The 22,682-nt window shown below is 49.0% G+C and overlaps 1 protein-coding gene and 1 non-coding gene across 2 annotated transcripts in view; one reads left to right on the top strand and one right to left on the bottom strand.

Annotated features, from left to right (window-relative positions):
• Positions 1-22,682, bottom strand: part of LOC135897685 (cell adhesion molecule Dscam1-like) — a 153,070-nt gene that overhangs the window by 55,758 nt on the left and 74,630 nt on the right. The window lies entirely within an intron of this gene.
• TRNAG-GCC (transfer RNA glycine (anticodon GCC)) lies at positions 10,125-10,195 on the top strand. Its single transcript has one exon. It is a non-coding gene; the product is annotated as a tRNA-Gly (tRNA).

Genomic DNA, 22,682 nt, shown 5'->3' with positions numbered 1-22,682 from the left:
GTAACGCGTGCAGTTTGCTGCATTTTTGCTTATACGTCTCTTCGCGTGTTGATTGAAAAGCTTACCGATCCCCAAGCGCCAAGTTGTCGCTCAAACTAACACGTTCGTTCGTTCGTGCCGGATACTTCGAACCGAATAGAATCGAATCCCCCCCCCCCCTCCTCCCTTTACTGTTAGCAAACCGGACAGTTCTTAATTTAAAACAAGCATCTGCAAGCTGATGGACGTTTCTTTCTATGCCACTCCGTAAAGACATCAATAAATAAATGAAGGTGCCTGGATGCGCTCCTTTTTCGCGCTCACTCTTTGAGGTTATTGTCACTGCCCATTCTGCCACCACCGTAGTCCTCCGAACGACAGAAGGTGTCTTGGTTATTTGGGGCCAGCTCATCGGTGCAGCCGGCTTAATATTTAAAATAAAGGTACACAAGTATAAACCTGACATTATATCCAAATCAAGAACAAAAATGGCTGTGGCTTAGGTAAGGTTAAGCCCAGGATGCGAAGCATACTAGCCTTTATTTTAGTTGTTGAACCACTGTTTAGCCTGGTGAACTGCTGTTGCTTGGCTATATTTGGTTCGGCTAGACGAAGAAACAACTCATGCATTACTTCTTCGCCTTCAAGAGTGGAACGCGACAGCGTTCCCGTCGACCCGCCAAGGGGTGTAAGACAATGGGCTACAGGGCAGCGACTACGCGCCCCGCATTGGACGCGGTGAGCGTCGAGCAAAGCAGCGTTCGGCGCGGCAACGAAATGTGCGCCTGAGCAAGAGACGCACGCCTTAGAAACAGCGCGTTTCTAAGGCAACACCGCATTCACTAGAGGCGCTTTTGTACCGCTTTGAAGCGTTGTACTCGTGGCTCAGTGGTAGCGTCTCCGTCCCACACTCCGGAGACCCTGGTTCGATTCCCACCCAGCCCGTCTTGCAAGAGTTGAGCCAAAGCCACTTCTCCTCTGTCGTGACGTCACGGTGTCACGTGATTTCATGGTCACCGCCGCGCCTGAGGAGCTGGGTTGAGCCCTCGTAATATGCTTCGCATAAAACATTGTAAGCAAGAGAAATGGTGCACTGTAGAAAGTGAGGAGATGCATTCAGTTCGAGTAGAGCTGACGGTGGCATACGCGACTGGTGTCGTTATGACCGTCATCATCAGCCTATTCTTATGTCCACTGCAGAACGAAGGCCTCTCGCAGCGGTCTCCAATTAACCCGGTCTTGCGCTAGATGAATGCGACTTGCGCATGCCGTTATGGGCACATGATGATGATGATAACACGCACTTTTAAGGTGCTAACTACCGAGCGGGTCATAAAACCGCCCGATACATGGTAGTCCGCGCATGACAGGACTGTTGCAGCATCGCGTCCGCAGTTGACAGGGCCTATTATACAGTTAGAATTTTAGCATGTCCATTTTATGTGTTTTTTCAGTTGTTATTACTTCAGCTGACAAGAACAACAAAGGCAGATAGGAATCGGCACTTACCGTACGCTGTAGTTCCAGTGAACCAGAAGGAGGAGGCGAGGTAAACTGTCATCAGCAGAGGTGACGCCAGCGTCCACGCCATCGCGCGCGTTTTTGCAGTCCTGCGTTGTGTCACCGGATACCGACCACCTCGAATCAGCGAGAACCCGCCGGTTCGTCAGCCTTCGAACTTGGCCGTGGGGGCGGGCTTGGGGGGCGACTGCCGGCCACGGACGCCGTCCGCCGCTTCGCTCGCAAACGGGGCTTCGTGTGAACGCGAAGACGCGGAGACGAACGAGCCAGCGAGCGGGGCAATACGACGCGTCTTCCGTTCTCGCTTATTAAGGTTTTGATTCGCCGTAACGAGCAGATTCGTAACGCGGAAGAGTGGCGCCATCTCGCGGCCGCTCCGCGAGTCTCGTGGGCGCCGCTGCGTGGGCGCGACATTTAAAGCATAAGGGGTGCGAATAGTAATTGTTGACGACGAATAGAACGCGAATCTAGTAGCGACAGAAATCAGACGAGTGTAGAATACGTTTCGAATAACGAACAACCGTTTCGGCCATTAGTAGAGAAATACCTTCGCGTCCCGGTATATGCGCAACGTTATGAAGTTTCTGCTACTACATTGCACATTGCGAAGCGTCGTTTACTAGAAGCACCAATAGAACGCTAGGAACAAGTAGGAGCGTTAACTACAAGCACCAATAGAACGGTAGGAACATGTAAGCAGTTCCTTCGTGTAGACACAAATCTTGCGTGAGTGACAACGAATAAACCGCAAAAATGTGTCCGGTCTATAGGTCCGCCGGGATGAAAATTATCGCACTTTCGCACTAATCTTTTGTGTTTGATCATTCGCAGTTGAAGCTTTTAATATCTAAATACTCGAAAATTACTTGAAAGCTATTTGTACCTACCGCGAGTGAAACACTTTCGCACGGAGATGATATATCTATATCGCGGGACTGATTCTTTTGAGATAATCACGACACCTACACATTGGCATGCCATGCGAGACTGGCGAGCAAATCTGCATAAATTGTTACTTGAATGTAAATTACAGGCCCCCTTTTCATATTCGACCATAGTGTGTTCTGACTGAGTACAGCGTGAAAAACAGCAGAACGGGGGGGGGGGGGGGGGAGTATACTGCAATTGTCCACCTAGTGGACACTTCCATTTCGTCTGCTGCCCAACTTCCAATTGGCTGGGACTGTGCACGTGTCAGAAGGAGACAAGCGCCTCCAGCCAACCAGCACTTCACTAGCAGACGAAGCGTACATCGCCCACCAGGTGGGCACTAGCAGAATAACATCTCAGCATCGAGTGAAGTGTGCCATGAAGCGAAGTTGTTGACGGGCAATCGTAAGCATTATGTGCCGCGCAGGCTCACCGGCTTTGGCGTTCGACTGCTGAGCACGAGGTCGCGGGCTCGACTCCCGGCCGTAGCGGTCGCGTTCTGATGAGGGTGAAATACGAAGAATGCTCGTATGCAGTGCTTTGGGCGCCCACCAAAGAAACTTAAGAAGCCGAAATTATTGCGGAGCCCTCCCCTTATTCAGCAGCCGTCATAAGCTATTGTGGAGCTGTCGGAAGTTGACGCCCACAATTTCAATTCAAACTCATATATTTCCTTTACACTCACTACTAAAGCGACTTGATACACCACGAGCTACCCCCCCCCCCCCTCCCCGTCCATGACGATTCGTGTTCCAGCATATCGGTGTTCGCGATTATTTTGTTTCTGCATAGATGTACTTTTGTGCGCTTGTCGGCTGCAGACGGGAGGGGACTTTGAGACAATGGCAAACGCCGAAGTGTAGCCTCTCGCAAGGACGTGTTCGTGTGCAGCGGGTACAGTCACGGACACCGCACCCGAAGACCCCCCACCCCCTGCCAACCCTTACTCGCGAAACGCAACGGTCCAACGGAGCAAGACGGAAGCACACTCGTCGCCGCGATCCGTGAAGCGTCCCTTCGGACTCTCTCCCGCACACATCGGCGGTGCGCGGTGGTGTGCGTGGCGCTTGCCGCCCAAAAACACGATGCGCTGCAGTGCATGTGACTGCCCCGCCTTTCTTGAAGCCTCAGTGATTCTCGCGCGTTATGTGTGTGACCGAAGATTCATTCACCGGCTGATCACGCGAACAGCGCATATATATAGGCAAGCGGAAAGTAATGCAAGCTCGTCTCCGGAACGTACAACTAGTGCTTCACCTGGGAAGGGTCTCGCAAGATATTTTTCTTTTCTCATTTTGGACATACCATAACAGCTGGCGCACCATGGTGTATCTACGATAATCAGTGATGTCCGATAGCTAACCACAATTTGGCAATCAACCGCTTCAGGACAAATGTTGCAATCGCGTTGTTTTGTTACAGCCGGTTTCGCCCCGTCTCCCCGACCCGGTTACGGCCAAACTATCACGTGCTTTGCTGACCTCCAGCTCGCGCAACATTAAGTGGCAAAATAACCGAGGCGCTCCTTTAGTTCCAGTATGAGCTGAACGAAAGAAATATAACATTGCACAAAGTATGTTCGACAAACACTAAAGTAGAAAACGAGGCCATTCTACGGTGCGCTCAACCGGGACAGATGACGCGTTGAGGTGAACGCTCTTCATACCGTCCCACACACGTATAGAGGGAACGGGCGAATAGAGGAGCTTTGCTAGGCATTGCTGCAATTAGCGGTACATCTACCGTGTCACGAGAATTACAGCGGATACTATGTGTACACAAATGCAGCCTACGCGGCCGTCCCAGACGACCTGTACAAGCGAATATTGTATTACGAAGGCATGGCCGATGGAGCCTGTGCCATGGTAGTTAATAGTTTTACGGGACCCGTGTATAGACCTTTTTCATGCTTACAGACAGAGTTCTCAGAAGACTTCCGGTTAAACCCTCAGGAACAACGCAAGTTACAATAGCCTATAAACTTACAAGACCCTCCAGCTGGCACTAGTTTTGTTCGGGAGTTGGAGTGTTTGACAATGAATTGTATTGTAAAGTGCAACAAAAAAAAAAAAAAGCCCGTACATGAGTTCGACGCATGGAGCACGTTCTTTATATCTGAAAACATCAAGAATATGTGCCTACAGCATACTATGCGGCAAACTACTTCTCATTTCTTGCCTAACTGGACTCTTGAAAATGGCTGACCGGAAGTTCTCTGGGGTAATGAACGCACTGCTGCCACATCGCGGATGAAAAAGGTCTATACAACTATGCAAGCAATCTCGCTGGCGTGCCAGTCACCTGGAATGATCAGTGTTGTGGAAAACTGGTCGGTTCCACGGGCGTTGGCGGCGACGCAGGTGTAGTTTCCGAAGTCTTCGGGCCTCAAATTTTGCAGAGTGAGCGTGGACAGCGTGTCCGACTGCCTGGTGATTGTGGCGCGTTCGTGGTTTCTGATCGGAAGGCCGTCTTTAAACCACGACAGCTCGTGAGGGCCGTGGCTCCCGCTCTTGATGGCGCACATTATCATTGTGGTATCGCTGAGAGATAAGTCCGGAGAGAAGGTGAACGCCTGGATCTTCGGCGAACCTGGAACGGTCCCGCGGAGTGCTTTTACGAGTCTCGATTTGTGAGCCTCTCTAATCCGGTCTAACGCACCTTAACGGCGACACTGCCAGTATTCAAGTACTGTTTCCATTCGCCTGCCCACCCGCCCCTCCTCCATACTTTAGTGCATTGTTACGGACGCATTAGAACATGATTGACTGCAATAATAAAAAAAAAACGATCAAATAGGTTAATTTAACATGGCCTGACGGAGTTCTTAAACTGTTGGTGAAGTATGGATGTTTAGATAGATAGATTAGATAGATAGATAGATTAGATAGATAGATAGATAGATTAGATAGATAGATAGATAGATAGATAGATAGATAGATAGATAGATAGATAGATAGATAGATAGATAGATAGATAGATAGATAGATAGATATAGATAGATAGATAGATCACTGTTACAAATTTATCTGTTAAGCAGCGGACAATTCTAACGCGCTTGAATAAGCACATGCTCAGACTGAACTCATCGGATTAAATGTGAACAACCAAAGAGGCGAAACTCATTATTCAGCCATAAAACCTAGCTACGTAAGCGACATTGCAGAAAAATATTGTCCCGGATTCTGGAACACCACGCTTACCTTCGGCTTTCGATGATGCAGCGAGAAAGCACAGCAACAACGCGACAACGTTGACGAAATTACGCAAGGACGACATGGTAGCGCAAGCGCGACCGGTACCGACTGCGGTCTTGCGGTGCGAACGCTCGCAAACGCACCAAGAAGGCGGCGGCGGCGACAGAACGGGAACCGCCGTCCCTCTCTCAATTCTTAGCGGACAGCTAGCGCCACGCAACGGCGCAAAAGATAACTGCCGCCGCCCAAGCGGAACGACGGGCGCGAAATTCGGATATAAAGTCCGGGACAGACAGGCCACGCGGTAGGGTGCAGAGCAGGGAGAGTTGACGCCGCGAGAATATCGTTGTTCTTTCAAAAGAAAGTCATTGTCTCGGGAGTTCCTGTCAATGAACATGGAAATGAAGAAATCGCTCGCCTCGGCATCCACTACGCCGAAATCTACAGAGTTCGTTGCATTGAAAAGATCAAATCCGCCCACTGTAAAAAGCAGGTTTTCTCATTTCGATTATATATATTTTTTAACAAAACATTGTGCAATATCGAAAATTACAAAAAAAAAAGAAACAGAGAGAGATAGATAGAGATAAGTGGGACATCAAGCTTACAGCTATATCTCCGCTATGAAAAAGATGCCACAGTTCCTTAAGTTGTACTTATCGAGACATCTGATGCGGACAAAGTACACGTATTTACACCGCTATGGAATGCAGCACCGATTTGTGAACAGGCATTTTTGCAAAATTACCGTAAGCAGCGTAACAATTTCACGATAGCTATCGACTCGTATGTAATGTTTGTGCACTTTGAATGCTTTAACAGATGGGGTTAGGAGAACTTCGGTATCTATTTTTCATGGAAAGTTATGGATTCGTAAACTTGCTCTTAACAGAAAGAGGTTATGTGCGGCCATTGTACGTCAAATGTGTGTCCCAAGAACGCCTCACGAAAAAATTCTCGGCGAAGTGAGAGAAATCGTGTCAGTCCGCACTGTATTTGAGTGCGGAACAAGTTATCTCTGGCAAAACACACACACACACACACACACACACACACACACACACACACACACACACACACACACACACACACACACACACATATATATATATATATATATATATATATATATATATATATATATATATATATATATATATATATATATCAGTTGGCGTAAGCAAGATAAAAGGCGTACGCAGATGAAGCATAACTTCTCTATTCATGTTGATAAGCACACCGTAAAGTTATGGAAGAAATATTTGGAGAGAAATGTGGCGGCGAACTTGAGCCGATGTTGTGTGACATCGCGTAAGAGTAAATGGCGCGCGCGCGCGCGCGCGCGCGCACACACACACACACACACACACACACACACACACACACCTTTCAAAGGAAGTCATAATAGTACAAGTCGGACTTTCTATACGTAAAACCACGAAATTTTCCAAAAAATATACTAGAATGTCATTTTCCTTTCAGGAGCGCCATCGCGGCTGCGATCGATGATTCAAGAAGGGGGCAGCCATAATGCGCAGCGGGTTCACGTGAAGGCCACAATGTCGTAAACGTCGCGAGCACTACGATCGGCGTGCAGGAGAATAATTTGAATCGGGTTTCGAAGCCAACGCAGAAAACATTCCGCTGCTATTCAATGTGTTCGTCAAGCATTAAAAAAAAAAAAAAGACCGACGAGGCTATCCTTCCGGAGCATATAGTTGCTGCGCGACCGATTACAGGCTGTGCATGACTATGAGCGCAACGCATTAGGCGCAAGACGGCGCATTATGGAAGGAGACACACGTGATGCTATGTGACTCAACCATCAAAGCCACTGTTACCTATTTTCACCCCTATTTTCACCGCGTACGGGCATTTCACATCGAATCATCCGCGACACCAGGTCCGTCAGCCTGCGATTCGAGCCCGCCCTGCAGTCCAGCCTACCTGTGACGGCTAGGGTTGCCGACGCCTCGCCGATGCCAGCGGCGTTGCTAGCAACGCACGTGTAGTTGCCGTTGTCCTCCACCGCGATGTCCTTCAGCGTCAGCGTCGAGATGGAGTCTCCTTGATGGGACACCAGGACATTGCTCCTCGACACATCGTCTAGCGCGTGGCCGTTCTTGAGCCAGACGAGCGTGTACGGGCCGATGCTTCCTTTTCGAACGACGCAGCTCACCACGGCTGTGTCGCCCATGGAGAGAATAGCCGGAAACCTGAACTCTTGGACATTGGGAGGCCCTGAAACGTGCGTCTTTTGAGACTCTTACCCCGAGCTATGTAACGATATACATTCACGTGGAATCTGCCGGGATACGAGAATTCGATCAGGAAATTCTGCGGTGCTTAGGAAGATTTACTCCTGTTCGAACAATGTTTGAACAAAATGCCCCAGTGATTCGTGAATTCCCTCGAGCTACGGCGGCCCGTCTTCGGAGCCATCCGCCCATACCAGTAACACTACGGTATATTTTAGAATAGCGCCACCATCGTTACCGCTGTCGCCAACCCCAACCAGAGCTTGCGCTGTTAGGGGGGCGTGGTAGCGGAAATGATAACGTAAGAGTGGTAACACTACGCAAAAATATGCTGCCGACGCGTATAATATCCGACAGAGAAGTTATCGATAACACAGAACCAAAGGTGTAGAACCTTAATACTTTAATCACGCTTTAGGTCTACCACAGAAGCTTGCACACAATGGTACAGCTCGTTTGCCAAAGCAGGCACAAGTGTCAGCTAGAGATTCCTGAAGTTCCTCAATACATATTAGAATATTAAGAAACGGTGGGAGATATGCGGAAAAAGAAACACAACATCGCCAATTGTGCAGACAGGTGTCCGATTTTCGTACCTGAATTGGCAGCAACGACGCTCAGAACAGCGAGCAGCAATACGATGGTGCTGCAGCTACTCCGACTAGGCGGACGGGCAGTGGACATGTCTTCTCCAGATCGTCGCCGCGTGCAGCTTCGGCAAGTGTTCCGGTCGAGAAGCGTTGCTGAATGAACTCTACAGAGCGTGGAAGAGGCCGCAGACGGCCAGGAGACCCTCTCTGTGCGACGACACGGACACTCGGAGGTGACGCCAACGCTCGGTGCAATGAGGGGTCGACTGTTCTTCGGGCCAGCGCGGTGCCGGAATTGGGTCGGCCACGCGGACAACTATCGCCACCTACGGACTGTCGAGCGCAGCAAGGCTGAGCGCGTTTTCGAAGTCTTCTCAATGTTTGGTGCTTTTACCCCGCAGCAAAATGTAAGCCCGCGTGAAAGGAAAGGTTGCGATACTACCGAGCCTTGCACGAGCTATAAACGTAACGGTGCGACTTTAAAAAAAAAAATGAATAACCTAAACCAAGCATGCCGTTTTCGGCAACGACGCGAGATTACCAAAACGAGGCTGTGTGTGTGTGTATGCACGCTACATGCAGTTGCCAGTAAGGTGAGAACTGCGATTACATCGACGACACGAAAAGGTGCGAAAGGAGAGGGGGAAAACAAATTAACAGAATGATATGCTCCCATACGAACATTATTTGATCATTACTGGTTTATACAATGAACTTATTATGAGTTCAAGATGTAGCACCAAGTAAACACTAGAAGGTATTTGAGTAGTCTGTATTGGTATAAAATATTGACTTCATGCATTTATCTAATGTTTCACTTGGTGCTCAAACCTTGCGCGAGAGCAGCTATATATATCGCACCTGGAATCACCAGCGCTCCCCCCGAAGAACGATGTTGAGCCGTCGTTGTAGTCGTTCGTGACAAAATAAATAAATAAATAAATAAATAAATAAATAAATAAATAAATAAATAAATAGTGCGTGCCGAATCTCTACACTGCCAAAACGAAAACATTGTACGTAATAGCGACGCAACCCAAACAGCTGTCCTCATAGTAAGCAAACTGATAGATCGATCACGGCCCACTGATACAAAGAAATATGTACTAAGCGCCCAATGCGTGACCTCACATTAAAGGTTTCACCAGGCTGGTGAGCTTGCGTACAGAGCAGCGGGCTCGCTGCGAATATTTATCACTGCGACTTTTCCGCTTTCCATACAGTGTGTTCGTCTTTCGCAGTAACTTTTCTCACTTACTGCCGTCATACGCACTTTTCGCCTATGAATAGTTTCAATTGAACGGTTTCGCACGGTTTCCTATGTCCTGAGAGCAACCAACTTTAATTCACGAATGAAAGTGCGCATGGCGTAGCCGACTTCAAAGCACTCGCGCAACTGCGCAGGTCGACGTTCGTCCGAGCCCCCCCCCCCCCCCCCCCCCCCGAGATTCCGTACTTATTGGGAGAGGACGTAGTAAAGTATTGAGGTGCTGGTCGGTCCAGGTGTGTATTGGCGACGCTATGTGGAGCCGGCGCATACGGGCTACGCGCAGCAGGCAATTTACTCCACTAAAGCGTTGCCGTCAGTATTGAAGCGATGCCAAGAAACCGATCGGTATATCTACCGCCGGCCTTGCACTTCTCTCGTAGCGGCGTCGGTGGTTCAGTGGTAGAATACTCGCCTGCCACGCGGGTGGCCCGGGTTCGATTCCCGGCCGACGCACTTTTTTTTTTTCTCCGCCTGTTTCTTTTTCTTTTTTAATGCACGTCAGGAAGAGGTGAAAGCGTGCGGGAAAAGATTACAAAAAGGGTTAAAAATTCATAAAAGTACGGAGCAGGCAGCATGGCAGACGGGACGCCGCGCCGCCCTGACGCGCGGTAGTTGGGCCGACGTGCAGGAAGTTCCCTCTCCCCTTCGTGTGTTTGCGGCACGACGCGGGAGGGAGCCCACGGGGCGGGGGGCTTCTACTGGAGGGGCAAATGGGACGAAGAGTGCTTATACCTCCGGTGGGAGGCTAGACACCGAGAAAGCGAGAGAAATTCATCTTTGAGCACAGGCGACGGCAGCGTTTCGCGCTGTAGAACATCGGTGAGCAGGCATTTCGTCTCCAACTGCGATGAACGCGTATTCCGTACGAATTATGGAGAAAATTATGAAGAAAGAGAGCGGGTGTGTTGGAATAGCGACATTTCTAAATCGAATGGAAATTACGCGAGAAATAGAGATGACAGACATTCCAATATCGTATCTAATGTTCAGTATAGTTTCAAACTTCAAAACAAAATGCAATATCAAGTTTTCCTAGAGTCCGTTCGGTCACAAATGAAAAAAAAAATGCTTATTTACCTTTTTTTTGTTTATTACACGTAAAGCCGTTCACAACTGAACTTAATTCGGTCACCCGAGGAGCTCGTCAATGAGAAACAAGTGAAAAGTGGTCTGCATGGCGCGCCATGACAAATGACGATAATGAAACACGGGAACAACACTACAGCGAGCGTTGAAGGAGCAAAGTGCAATGGTACGGCACCACAGGTGGTTTTAAAAGAATGCAAACATGGTAGCATGGTCCAAATAAACTGTGTTGTCTAACTCGGCAAAAAAAAAAAAAAAAAAGACAGGAACAACTGGGAAGCTGCCCAAAGCCGAGTCTCATTCAGCGACCGGCAACTGTTGAACATAAGTTGGCTACTACAGGCGTTTGCTCAGCAAATGGTGCCTATCCGCAACAATTGCGGCTTCCACGCAGCAGGATCATCCGGAACTGTTTGGCATTCTTCCCATGGGTAGCAAAAGTATTTCGATTCGTATTCAAAAACGTTTCGAGTATTCGCACACCTATAGAGGAAAACAGCTCGTGGTAAAGAACGATGCTTGAACACTACGCATGCTTTTAGTATCATTACCCAAAAAGCAGAACAGTTCTTGCACTGCTACCGAGGCCTCTCTCTCTCTCTCTTCAATACTATTATATCGCTTATGTCGTTCTCTCGACCCTCCCACGCCACTTTCACTTTCCTGTGTCAATGTTTTCTTTTTTTCTTTGCTTTAGCTTGTGATTTCTTCGCAGAGCTAGTCACACGTCATTACGACGAAATTGCCCTTATAACGAAGGATTCTGTACGTGTACAGGTCGAATAATTCTTACATTTGATATCTATTCTTGTCAATCCCTTTAAGCAAAGATCACTACAACGAATTTGCTTCTACATCGAAGGGCTATATGCGTGTTCCTTTACCACGAACGCACGTATCCGCACTGCCACTTTCCTCTGTGTACCCGCCACTAATGCTCATATAGGAAGTGTCATGGGCACTCCAACAAAGACCGCGCGGTATATGTGCGGAAACACCGCAGTAGCGATGGTTGCCGGCAGCGCGCGCGAATTCCGGCATGCCAACAAGCGTGCAAGCGTGTGACCTCCGAGACTGACGCACGACACACAATTTCAGAGGCCATGGTGCTCGCTGAAACGTACTCGCACCACAAGAGGATTTGCGACACGAGTCAAGAGGCGCTGTGTCTGGTGCTTTGGGCTTTAGGGGTGATAGACGGAAACTAATTAAAGGATCCGCGGTGAAGCCACTAGTGGCTTAATGATAAGGAACAGAGAAAGACAAAGACGTAGGTTCATATACAGGGCAATAAATTTGTATCGGGTTCGATGGTTTGTTAGCGCGAACCATGAGTCTTGCGGGTCGATAATAAGCGCAGAAGAGCGACAACAGCGAGCTTGACGGCAAAATCATGCCACTATCACACTTCAAAGGAGATTTACTGATAGCGTACTTCATATCGCCATCATCGATCCTGCCTAGAGTAAACTGGCGTTTCCAGTATCAACTCGGACCAGTGCCACAACCAGAGCCGCGGCAGCTCCAGGCCTGCTTGGGCCGCACAGTTACATAAGGCTACTTTTCGGAACAGACGGTGCACCTCGTAATGGCACGCGAGGCGGCCAGCGTGCCAATAGGCGCAGAAGCTTGCGGAGTACCTGACACCGCAAGCGGCGCTGTGAACGTGTCTTGGCCGCGAGCGTTACTGGCGACGCAGGTGTAGTTGCCGACGTCGCCGGGTCCGACGTCTCGGATCGTCAGCGTGTAGAGCATGTCCGACTGCCGGGCCGCCGAGACGCGGTGGTCCTCCGCGAGTCCCCTCGAGTCTTTGAGCCACGAGAGAGTGTGGGGACCCCTGCTCCCTCTTTTGACGGCGCAGGTGACCGCCGCCGCGTCGCCCAAGGATAAGTCGGGGGAGAACGAGAAAGCTTGTATCTTGGGGGCGTTGTCTGAAAACACACACACGGGAGTCGCCGTGACGATATCTGCAGCTCTCGTCAGCGGTTTTTTTTTTTTTTTTGTCAGAAGAAACGAAGCCGAGTGCTTTCACTGGAATGCAGCTGATTCCGAGACGTCTATAGTCGGCCTGCGTTAGCACGCGCTGAAAGTTCTGGACAGGGAGGCGAACTTCGGTCACTAACGTCCAGAGCTTCTTACCGATATAAGATTTTAAAGGTACGACACGCCATAGACGGCAATTAGCAAGGGTCAAGCTCACAATGGTCTCATTTCTTTGGAGAGAGCACGTGTGTAGGAGGACGCAAGGTGATGTCCGCGAAGAATGGACTCGAATGACTGCGCATTTGTGACAATGGTGCGATCGCTGTAAGTGCATTTAAGAATGTCTATAGTACCCCGGGCCTCTGGTCGATCTCGACGTTTTACTAGTGTGCGTTTATATAATATCTTAGTTTCAATTTGCACGCTACTTAGATTTTAGGGTACTTATATTTGCGAAGGTTTGACCCCGTAAGCATACCTGCCAACCTGTGAACTTTACAATTTATAAAATCCCGCGGAGGGGGGTGATAGCACGCATTTCCTTTAAAGCTTGCCCTGAGCACATGTCTTTTCAGGGACACCAGCGTACTTGAGCAACGAGGACTTAAATTTAAACCCAGCGCACCGAACAACAGAAAAAGTTTAACAGCAAATACTGACACAAAACGAATTGCTTTTAGATTACAGCGACTTGGCTCTTTGGAATTTCAAACACTTCAGAAACTTGTTTGCATAAGCTTTCTGGAGGCAAGTACACCTCTTGCACCTCTCCCCAACATCGAAGACGTACAGCGGAACGTACGACGACCGACAAGAGAAACATCTTCGCAAACAGAATTACTTTTTCGTAAAACTTGATGGAATTTTAGTAAAATGGTAAAACAGGTCCAAATTCGTATACTTTACGACAAATTCAGGAGAGTTGGCAGGTCTGCCTACGTGACAATCGCTCCTGACACGAGTTATAATAGTATTCATCATCATCAGCTTATTTTGTGTCCACTGCCGGACGATGGGCTCTACCTGCAATCTCCAGTTAACCAAACCGGTTGTTTGGGTTTGGTGAGCATGACTCTTACTAATTTATTAATTAATGCTAAGTAATAATTCTACTTACGATAGCTGAAAATACATAGTTATTACGCACGTAATGCATTCGTGTAACAGTCCTACAAAGTAAAGCAACTGGCAATGCCACTGAATATCCTATTAGCAATACGTAACTAGTCGACATCTTGACTGCCATGAAAACGAGTTCTGTCATTGGAATAAATTATTTTTTATTTTGGGAAATAATCGTTGTGCGTGCATCTTTACCTCTGCATTGTTGGTTTAGCCTTGCTCGCTCAATTATACTTTTCAACAGTTTTGTACCCAGAGTGCTGAAATTTTAAAATCAAATTAAACTACACAAGTAGCTGTATAATGAGATAACGAAATCGTAGGACGATAGCGCTGTTAAATTCTCCCGTGGACCGGTATTCGTCGCGCCTAGCGCACAGAATTTCGTGAAATAAGTGCAGACGATCGGCACGACTATTATGGAAATCAAACGTACCTGGTTCGGGAGCAGACGACAGCGCCAGCAGGTACGGAGTACCTGCTAGCAGAAAAGCCGCGAGGAGCTGAAGATGCATTTGGTCCAAAAATGGAATGACAATATTCGCTTGAACTACCTCGCGCTAGCACTGCGACAGACCCGCGACGAGTAACCCCAGGGAGACTATCCGTCTCGCAGGCCACGACTCGACGACCACGCTAACAGCTGACCCCCCACCGGGATCATCGTGATGCGGAGCGCGGTCCGGGGGTGAAAAGTGCACGCTCGCGTACAGACCTCCTACGCCACCTGTGAGCCACAATTTGAAGTGCACGCGAGCGGGAAACACGACTGCATTGGAATCGCCGTCGTATTGCAGCAGGTCGGACGATGCAGCATGCGTGCAACGAGAAATGAAATTGCAAATACACCGCCAGCAGGCAGCAGCTCGTAACGCTTACTTGAAAGGAGCGTTGTGATCTTGTCCGTTGTCGCGGTAGGATTACTAAGGCGCCTGACGCCCATCGTTGAACAACAAATGCTCAAGGAGCAAAATTCACTCTTCCGTCATTCATTGGACAAGCATTAGGACCTGAGACGTACAAGGTCAATGGGGAGTTCTTGCCCTGTCACGTTCCCATGCTGGTCGCAAGGTCACGCTGTAATACCGGAGCTTAAAGAAATAAGATGATACCGGAGCTTAAAGAAATTCACCTTATGACCACGTATTATATTGAAGCAGCGCACTCACATCTGACACATACACATAGAAAGGACATACATAGGCGCTCGTCCGCAACTCAATCCAACCTAATTTTATGACCATTTCATGACCACATATCTTTCGCACGGTTATAAGGCGTTACTAAAACTGCGCAATGATAAAAAGATTCGGTTCTTGGTCTCCTGATCGCCCACGTTAACTTAAGACATACGTGGAGGCAGCAACCACCGGAACACATTTTGGACATACCTGAAACACCGTGGAAGGCATGCTTTTAAACCAGTGGAGACACCACACGGCGGCAGTTTCTTAAGCAAACGGCATGTCGTATAAGGAAGGGAATAGGGTTAAATGAACGTAAACACAAAAGCTGTTTCGCATCTTGGTGTGCGTCTACTGTGACAACTCGAGGACATGGTGGGCAACAACTGTGGGCAGAGTTCAGTTTTGAGATGAAAGGGATCGTTACCGTTCACGACTAACGTTGCCGTGACGCTGTCGCTGCCGTATTGGTTGCTCGCCGTGCACGTGTAGTTCCCGACATCCTCCGGCTTGAGGCTGCCAATTCGCAACGTCACGCTGCTCTTGGAGGCGCTGGATACCGAGACACGGTCGCTGGCTTCGATCAGTTTGCCGTCCTTCAGTAAGGCTATGCGGTACGGTCCCACGCTGCCTTTCTTGACCACGCATGACTCGACGATTTCGTCGCCCAGTGCCACGTCCGGTGGGAAAGCAAACCCCCCGACCTTAGGCGCTGTCAGGAATGGTGGGGACAGGGATCGGTGTCTTATTTTTCTGCCGGGTGTCTTTAACATGCATGGCGACGGTATCAGGGCGGTAATCAACACTGTTTCTTCTTAGCCCAAGTTGCACAGTACTAACGCAGAACAGAGTACCTATAGAAATGCGCGATGCATGAATACGTCATATACTAGCCTTACACGTTGGAGATTTTAAAGGGACACTAAAGGCAAATAAGTCGACGTGCACTGTTTAAGTATCATTCCAAAAACCTTGCAACGCGTGTTTCGTGCCAAAGGACTTAGTATACGACATACAACACAGAATCTGAAGGGTCCGAATACCTTTTTCGAAATTCAAATATCCCGCCATCCAACCGGGGGAGTGGTGACGTTGCAGACGCCATCACCACCCTTTGCTGCCTTCGGTGAGTAAAACGGCGCCCGACAGACGGCGGCACCGAGCGAAGACAGAGCGGTGGATTCGCCGCTGCAGCTGCTTTTTGGTCAAGTGGCGTAGACCGTTCGGGCATCCACCGACATCACATGGAAGTTGAATTCTCTGCTACTTGCAGCTTGTACGAGTTTCGCGAGCCAGCAAAACCAGCGCAGCATTAGGCGATGACGAAACTGCTGAAACGCTAAAGCGGGGGCGGCGTAGAGTGGAGCGCAAACGAAACCTTTTGACCGCCGTGTTGAGGGTAATTTCGATTAGTTCTTCTGAAAATGAAATCGAACTGGAAAAGTAGCATTTTATTTCGTCTTATAAGGCTATACAATAATGATTCTTTGCAACGAGTGGTTGAGTACTAGTGACAGAATTTAACTGAGGAGTGCTTTTGTCATCGGGCAAGTGCATGAATGTCCCGGGGGAGGGGGGGTCTCTAATCATGTCCTGCATTTACCTCAGTTTCTCGATTGTTGAGGCCTTGTTCGCGATAATATTGACGCCTTAGAGATTATCGCGCACTAATCTATCACTTTAGCTTGACTTAATATTTGCCGTTAGTGTCCCTTAAAACGTTCAAGCTAGGTTTTAAAGGAATTTTATGTGTGCTACCAAGATTGGAGCTTTTCGTTCCGTTCACATATGTTTTGCGCTGACTTGAACTGTTCAACGTTACAGGTTTTTTGTAGACAGTCATGCAGTATGATATAGCAGCAGCTGCTGAGGATATCGTCGACGCTTACCGACAACACCAGCGGCAGAGGCTGTGGCGCAAAGTTGCTGCAACGACAGGAAGAGTGCGATGTGACCGGCTACTGTGGTCATCGCAGCAGTCGGCACGGAGCAGCCTTCTTGACGGTTCTATTCGTCTCTTCTGTAAATCAGCGCTGTTCGAGCTAACTAAGCCCCGGGCCATTTCGCAGAAGCATCCACACTCAGTGAGTGGAGGGGGTCGTGGCGCTCGCTGACCGTTGTCGAGCTTCCGACGGCGAAAAAATCGCACTTGCATCGTGGAGCACGTGGCGCCGCCTAGCGACCGTAACGGACACCACGCACACACCACCGAGTCAAAGGCGCGAACTTCGTTTCCCCACATGGGGGAAAAAATATCCCTGCCCCCCTACGAAAGATATAAGACATATTCATGTGCGTAACGAACCACGTGCGCTTCTCGCCGATAAAGCGCGGATGTTTTCGAGTGCAAGTACCGCTCGGATGGCATCACTCGAACACGGCGAGAAAGAAAGTAACAGTAATCGTCGGACTTCACGTGTTGTGCGAAATAAGGGCTGCAAACAACTGGACAACCGCAATGCCCCGCATGTTCATGACGTCACGTTTAGCGTCTTCCATCCGTAAAAGTGAAATGAGTTCACCTGTGACGAGAAGAGGCAGTGTGAGGACGTCGGTTCCGAAGTCGTTGATGGCTGAGCACGTGTAGTTTCCAATGTCGTCCACTTGAATGCCTTCTACGCGCAGCGCTACGCTGTTGACGTGCGAGACGACGCTGACCCGGTTCGTGTTACTGAGCTCGTTGCCGTCCTTGTGCCAAGCCATCTTGAACGGTCCCGGCGAGCCTTTCTTGACAAGGCACGTCGCAATCGTGTCGTCTCCAAGAGAAACTTCGCTCGGAAATCCGGCACTTTGCAGCTTCGGGGCCGCTGAAACGTGGGCCAATTAATCGCGCTGTTCACTTTTAATCACCTTCCCTTTGCGCAATACGGAAAACCCATAACATGTTCACCTATTGTGCGTTTAAGTTATCTCTAGCGTTAAACTCTTCGCGCTCGATGAAATGCAGCCAGTTGCAGGCGATTTTGCACTGGCCCATTACGCGGTCCTAATTACGTGGCGAAATTTGATGAGCTACAATAAGCCATATTGCCTGGAAAAGAGCGAGCTGCGACTTCACAGCGTGGATTGATTTTCGGTTAGCTTGTTTAATTAAATACTTGCGAATAATAGCATCAATTTCCATTCACGTTGCTCCCGTGTGCGTATGTGACTGGACATTCAACTTGGGCCAGGTTAGCTTATGATATAACTCGCTGAGCTGCATTTTTCAGGAATACGACGAACTAGGGTGAGAAGGATCGGCTGCTATGCGCACCAATTCCGAATAAATTACTCCGCACTAAGCGAAATTCAAGCGGGTGGTCTTACTGACAGAAATAAACGGCTGCCTATCGAAACACGCTGTCATCAACCCTCAAAAGTGCGTTTCGGAGGACGTAGAGCTGCCTTCTTACCTTGTGCGCGAGCATGTACGCTCAGAAGCGAAACCGTCGACACAAACACGACGCCGAAGATTTTCATCTTCCAGCCGCAAGCTTCTCCGACTTGAGAGCTTACGTTCACGGCTAAACTCACTTTGGGAAAACGAGAACGGCGCACCACAACCCAGCCCTGCCACTGCAGGCGAACTGCATGTGCCCGGTCGAAATGGAAAGATGGGCTTTGCGAAAACTTCGTGACCAAACATGGACAGCTAGCGGCACCTCGCGGCTGCGCGTGTAACTACAGCGGCGGCATTCCTGTTTGAACGATATGGAAAGTCCACGGAAACGTTTCAATTTCAAGCGAAGCTTCTGTCTTTGACACCGGCGTGTTAAAGAGCAAGTTAATATTTGAATAACTTTTGTCAGTTTGCTCTGGTCTGCATCCGATTAGCCTGTCCTCTGTTGAATTCCTCTCAGTGAGTACTTGGAAAATGCTACATTGCACCCTCTGAATTGTTTCCGAGTAACTTCCAACCTGAGCGCGAGTTATTTCTTAAAACTTCCGTCATTGAACTTGCCCACAGCTTATATATTTTTTAAAAGGAAATCTCTTATTTAGTTCAGCGACCACATTCCCATCATTGCTTTTTTGTGCCTCTAGCTTGGGTCGACATGGTAAACAGCGTGGACGACGGTACGATATTCCAGCTCAGATAAAGCCAACTAGGAGAGCTTCGGGCTGTCGCCTATTTTTATTGTTTTATTTTTAAGGCACACTTGAAGCACGAAAAATATGAATCTACATACCCGAGTAGATTGTTCAGAAAAGGCAATGTTAGGGCATCAGTAAAAACTGCTAACTTGACAACGCGAACGCAAGCGAGCATGTGCTGCATAGGCAATGACATGGGGTCAAGCAACGGACCAAGTTGCTAAAACGTATAATTTCGCTATAACCGACTCGGAGGATTGGCTATGTGTAGAAAGCTTTGCGTTATAAGGAAGTGCAGTTTCGCATCGCCCACATCCTGGACTGTAAAGATAACATTAGACGTACGATGTTTACACGCATTCTCAGAAGTTGTAATCACTTTAATTTTTTTCCCCTTCGGCTTAGTGTCGGCAATATGCAAATACGCAAGCATGCCGTGGCCGTAATAAACGTGTACTTTCTTGGGTTTCAAACAAGCTTGGGATGCCCGGAAATGTTGCGCACTACTTTTTGCCCCCAGGTTCCTAGGAGGAACTGGAGGGCCGAGAAAGAACACCTCAGGCGCTGTAAAGCGAAGGAACTTGAATAAGTGCGCCACCATTTAGGCCAGCCGTCGCACCACCTCAGTGGCTCGCGAAGTCGTCGGTTCGACTCCCGGCAGCGGCGGCCGTATGACGGCGTGAGCGGAATGCAAGAAAAACACTCGCGTACCAAGCTCGGGGATCAAGTTGAACAAGCCAAGGCGATAAAATTAATCCAGAGCTCTTCGCTGGCCGCCTCTCATGGCCGAAGGGCTTAGTGGTTGGATAAAAATCCATAGATCAATCAACAGTCAAACGATCGCTCAATCAGCCAAATCAACCAATCGACCTTCCGCTCGAAACAAAACGGGGCAGATATTCAAAACGCGGTTACCGTGAACTACCAGCGGCGCCGTGATGCTGTCGCTCCCGAAGCTGTTCCTCGCCGTGCAGGTGTAGTTGCCGACGTCCTCGGCCCGAAGGCTGGCGATGCGAAGCGTCGCGCTGCTCTCCGACGGCGTGGACACGGAGACTCGAGCCCCTCCGGCGTCCGTCACGTCTCTGCCGTCTTTGTCCCACGTGATGCGGTACGGTCCCGCGCTGCCTTTCTTCACCACGCAGGTGACGATGACCTCGTCGCCCAGTGAGACGTCCGAAGGGAACGACAGCTCGCCCACTTTCGGTGCCGCTGGTGTCCGCAATGTGCAATAGTAATACGGTGGGGGGAAGCACGTAAGCTGTAGTTAGCCCTCGAAATGTGCAAGGAAAGACGATTCTCCTTACCCATTGCATTCGCCAGCGTCGTCTTGACGACCAGAAATGTCATCAACGCGAACGTGCAGCGATTTGTCATTTTTCTAGGCAGCAGGTCGGTTGGTGAAACAGCGCAGGACGACAAGTACGATCTCCCGAGTTTTAGGGCTGCAGCGTGGCTGCAGAGGTAGTCTCACCGACTGAATCCAAGCGAGAAGGCATCGCAGAGTCAGAAAACCGAAACGTGCTGGACAACTAGCGTCACCTGGTTGCCAAAGCGCGCACCAACGGTGTCATGGGTTTCGAACAAAGGCGCGAGGACGAAATCGGACGCATTAGTCCAATTAAGCGGTTACGAAAAAAAAAAGCTATTGCCACTGCACATGTTATCACTGGCACTTTTGCTACGCCACGTTCACACGACGCCATCAAACGACTGCGATATGATCACACTGCAGCGCACCAACAGAGAAAGACGGGCCGTGCTATACTATCACTTGCGCGGGATAACATGAACGGCGTTTTGAATATTGAGTAGCTCATACACTACCGAACAGTCTGATCAGCTCATTCGCAACTCTCAGGATATTCCAAGCCAGCATATTTAAAGAAACAAGAAACATGCTCGCGTCACGCAGGTAAAGTTTGCCATTTCAATTCGTCTTTGTCATGCTAGACATTGTTTTTTTTTCTTTTTCAGCCTTCGAGACCGAAAAACGCCATGGCATAAAACAATAGTGACAGTGTCACCCACATTGTTATTATTTGTGTAAAGTAATAAAGTGTCCTCCTTTATGGAAACTCGTGAAATAAATCATCATCCAGCGGCTTGACATAGCAATATGTCGCTGAAAAATTAGTTTGCTCTCAATAACATCTAGAACATCAGAGAGCAAACCATCACACAAATAGGCGCACACCCATCCTTCTTGCTCCCCAACTTCCCTTTCCCAGTTTTCTAAAGATAAATATCAATATTCGAGTGCTGCACTGAAATATCAGAAGGACGCGCAAGTTACGGCATGTGAACCAGTGCGGCAGCAGGTATTCCACTATGGTGTTCCGGAACAACGAATAGCGGGCATCGATAATTCGCTATAGCGATTTCTGTATCCCAGCCCAGTAAGCGTACAGTTCACCTGTTACGAGCAGCGACAGGGTGAGGCTGTCTGTGCCGTAGCGGTTCGTCGCGGTGCAGCTGTAGTTGCCGACGTCCTCGACGCGAATCTCCTGAATGTTCAGTACCGCACTGCTGGCCTTCACGGAGACGGCGATGCGGTCTGTGCTGCGCACTTCTTTGCCGTCTTTGTGCCAAGCGATGTCGAACGGTCCGGACGAGCCCTTGGTCACTAGACACATCGCCGCCGTGTCGTCCCCCAGGGAGATTTCGCTGGGAAATCCAGTGCTTTGCAACTTTGGCGGAACTGGAACGCAGGTGCAAAAACGCTTATTTCCGGCAAACATCTGGCAAGAGGCTCTCTGCTTTCTTTTAGCCTCACGGTCGAAATCGGACGCGTTTTCTTTCTTTTTCTGTTTCCCTAACATGCAAGACCGGAATTTAACCGTTTTCGTAGTCACTTTCGTAGTCACGTTTTCGTAGGTTTTCAAAATTGAGGCGTTTTAATCCATTGAAGCTGGGCTCAATGAATTTCGTAAGCGTCATGCGCGCCTTAAGTTCGAGTTATAGTATAGTAGTATTCAACTTACGGCATTTAAATGCGGCTGATTTTGTCAACTGCATAATCACAATCTGTTAATGTACAGCTCTACCTTATCAGCCATTGTTAGTGTCCTTTTAGGTATTGTTAGCGAGAACTAAGTGCGTCAGAGTTTGTCGCGGATATCGTGCGTACCTCATTAAACACACGGACTTTCAAGGCAATGGCGCGAAAGCTGCTCCACGATTCCATTTTTACTGATAATCGGTACGCCTCACAGCACAGCGGACCGATCTTTCAATGCGCGAGATGCGAGTCAAATATGCTGAAGTCGCTCACCTTGCGCTTGCGTATTTGTGGCGAGAGCACCAGCCACGGCGAACACGAAAGTAACCAATAAGTTCATATCTGCCGCAACTATGTCTCCAGCCAACTGCTACAGCTCTCGCTACTGGAGGGTCTTGGATAACCACTTCGTGTACCGCTTCGAAGAGATGAAACTGCAAGCGCGGGCGCTTTGTGACGTCCAACAACACTTCGCGATGCCGGAGCCACG

This window comes from Dermacentor albipictus, chromosome 6 (assembly GCF_038994185.2).
Source record: "Dermacentor albipictus isolate Rhodes 1998 colony chromosome 6, USDA_Dalb.pri_finalv2, whole genome shotgun sequence".
In the NCBI taxonomy this organism is placed as follows: Eukaryota; Metazoa; Arthropoda; class Arachnida; order Ixodida; family Ixodidae; genus Dermacentor; species Dermacentor albipictus.
This window is presented reverse-complemented; position numbering and strand designations above follow the sequence as displayed.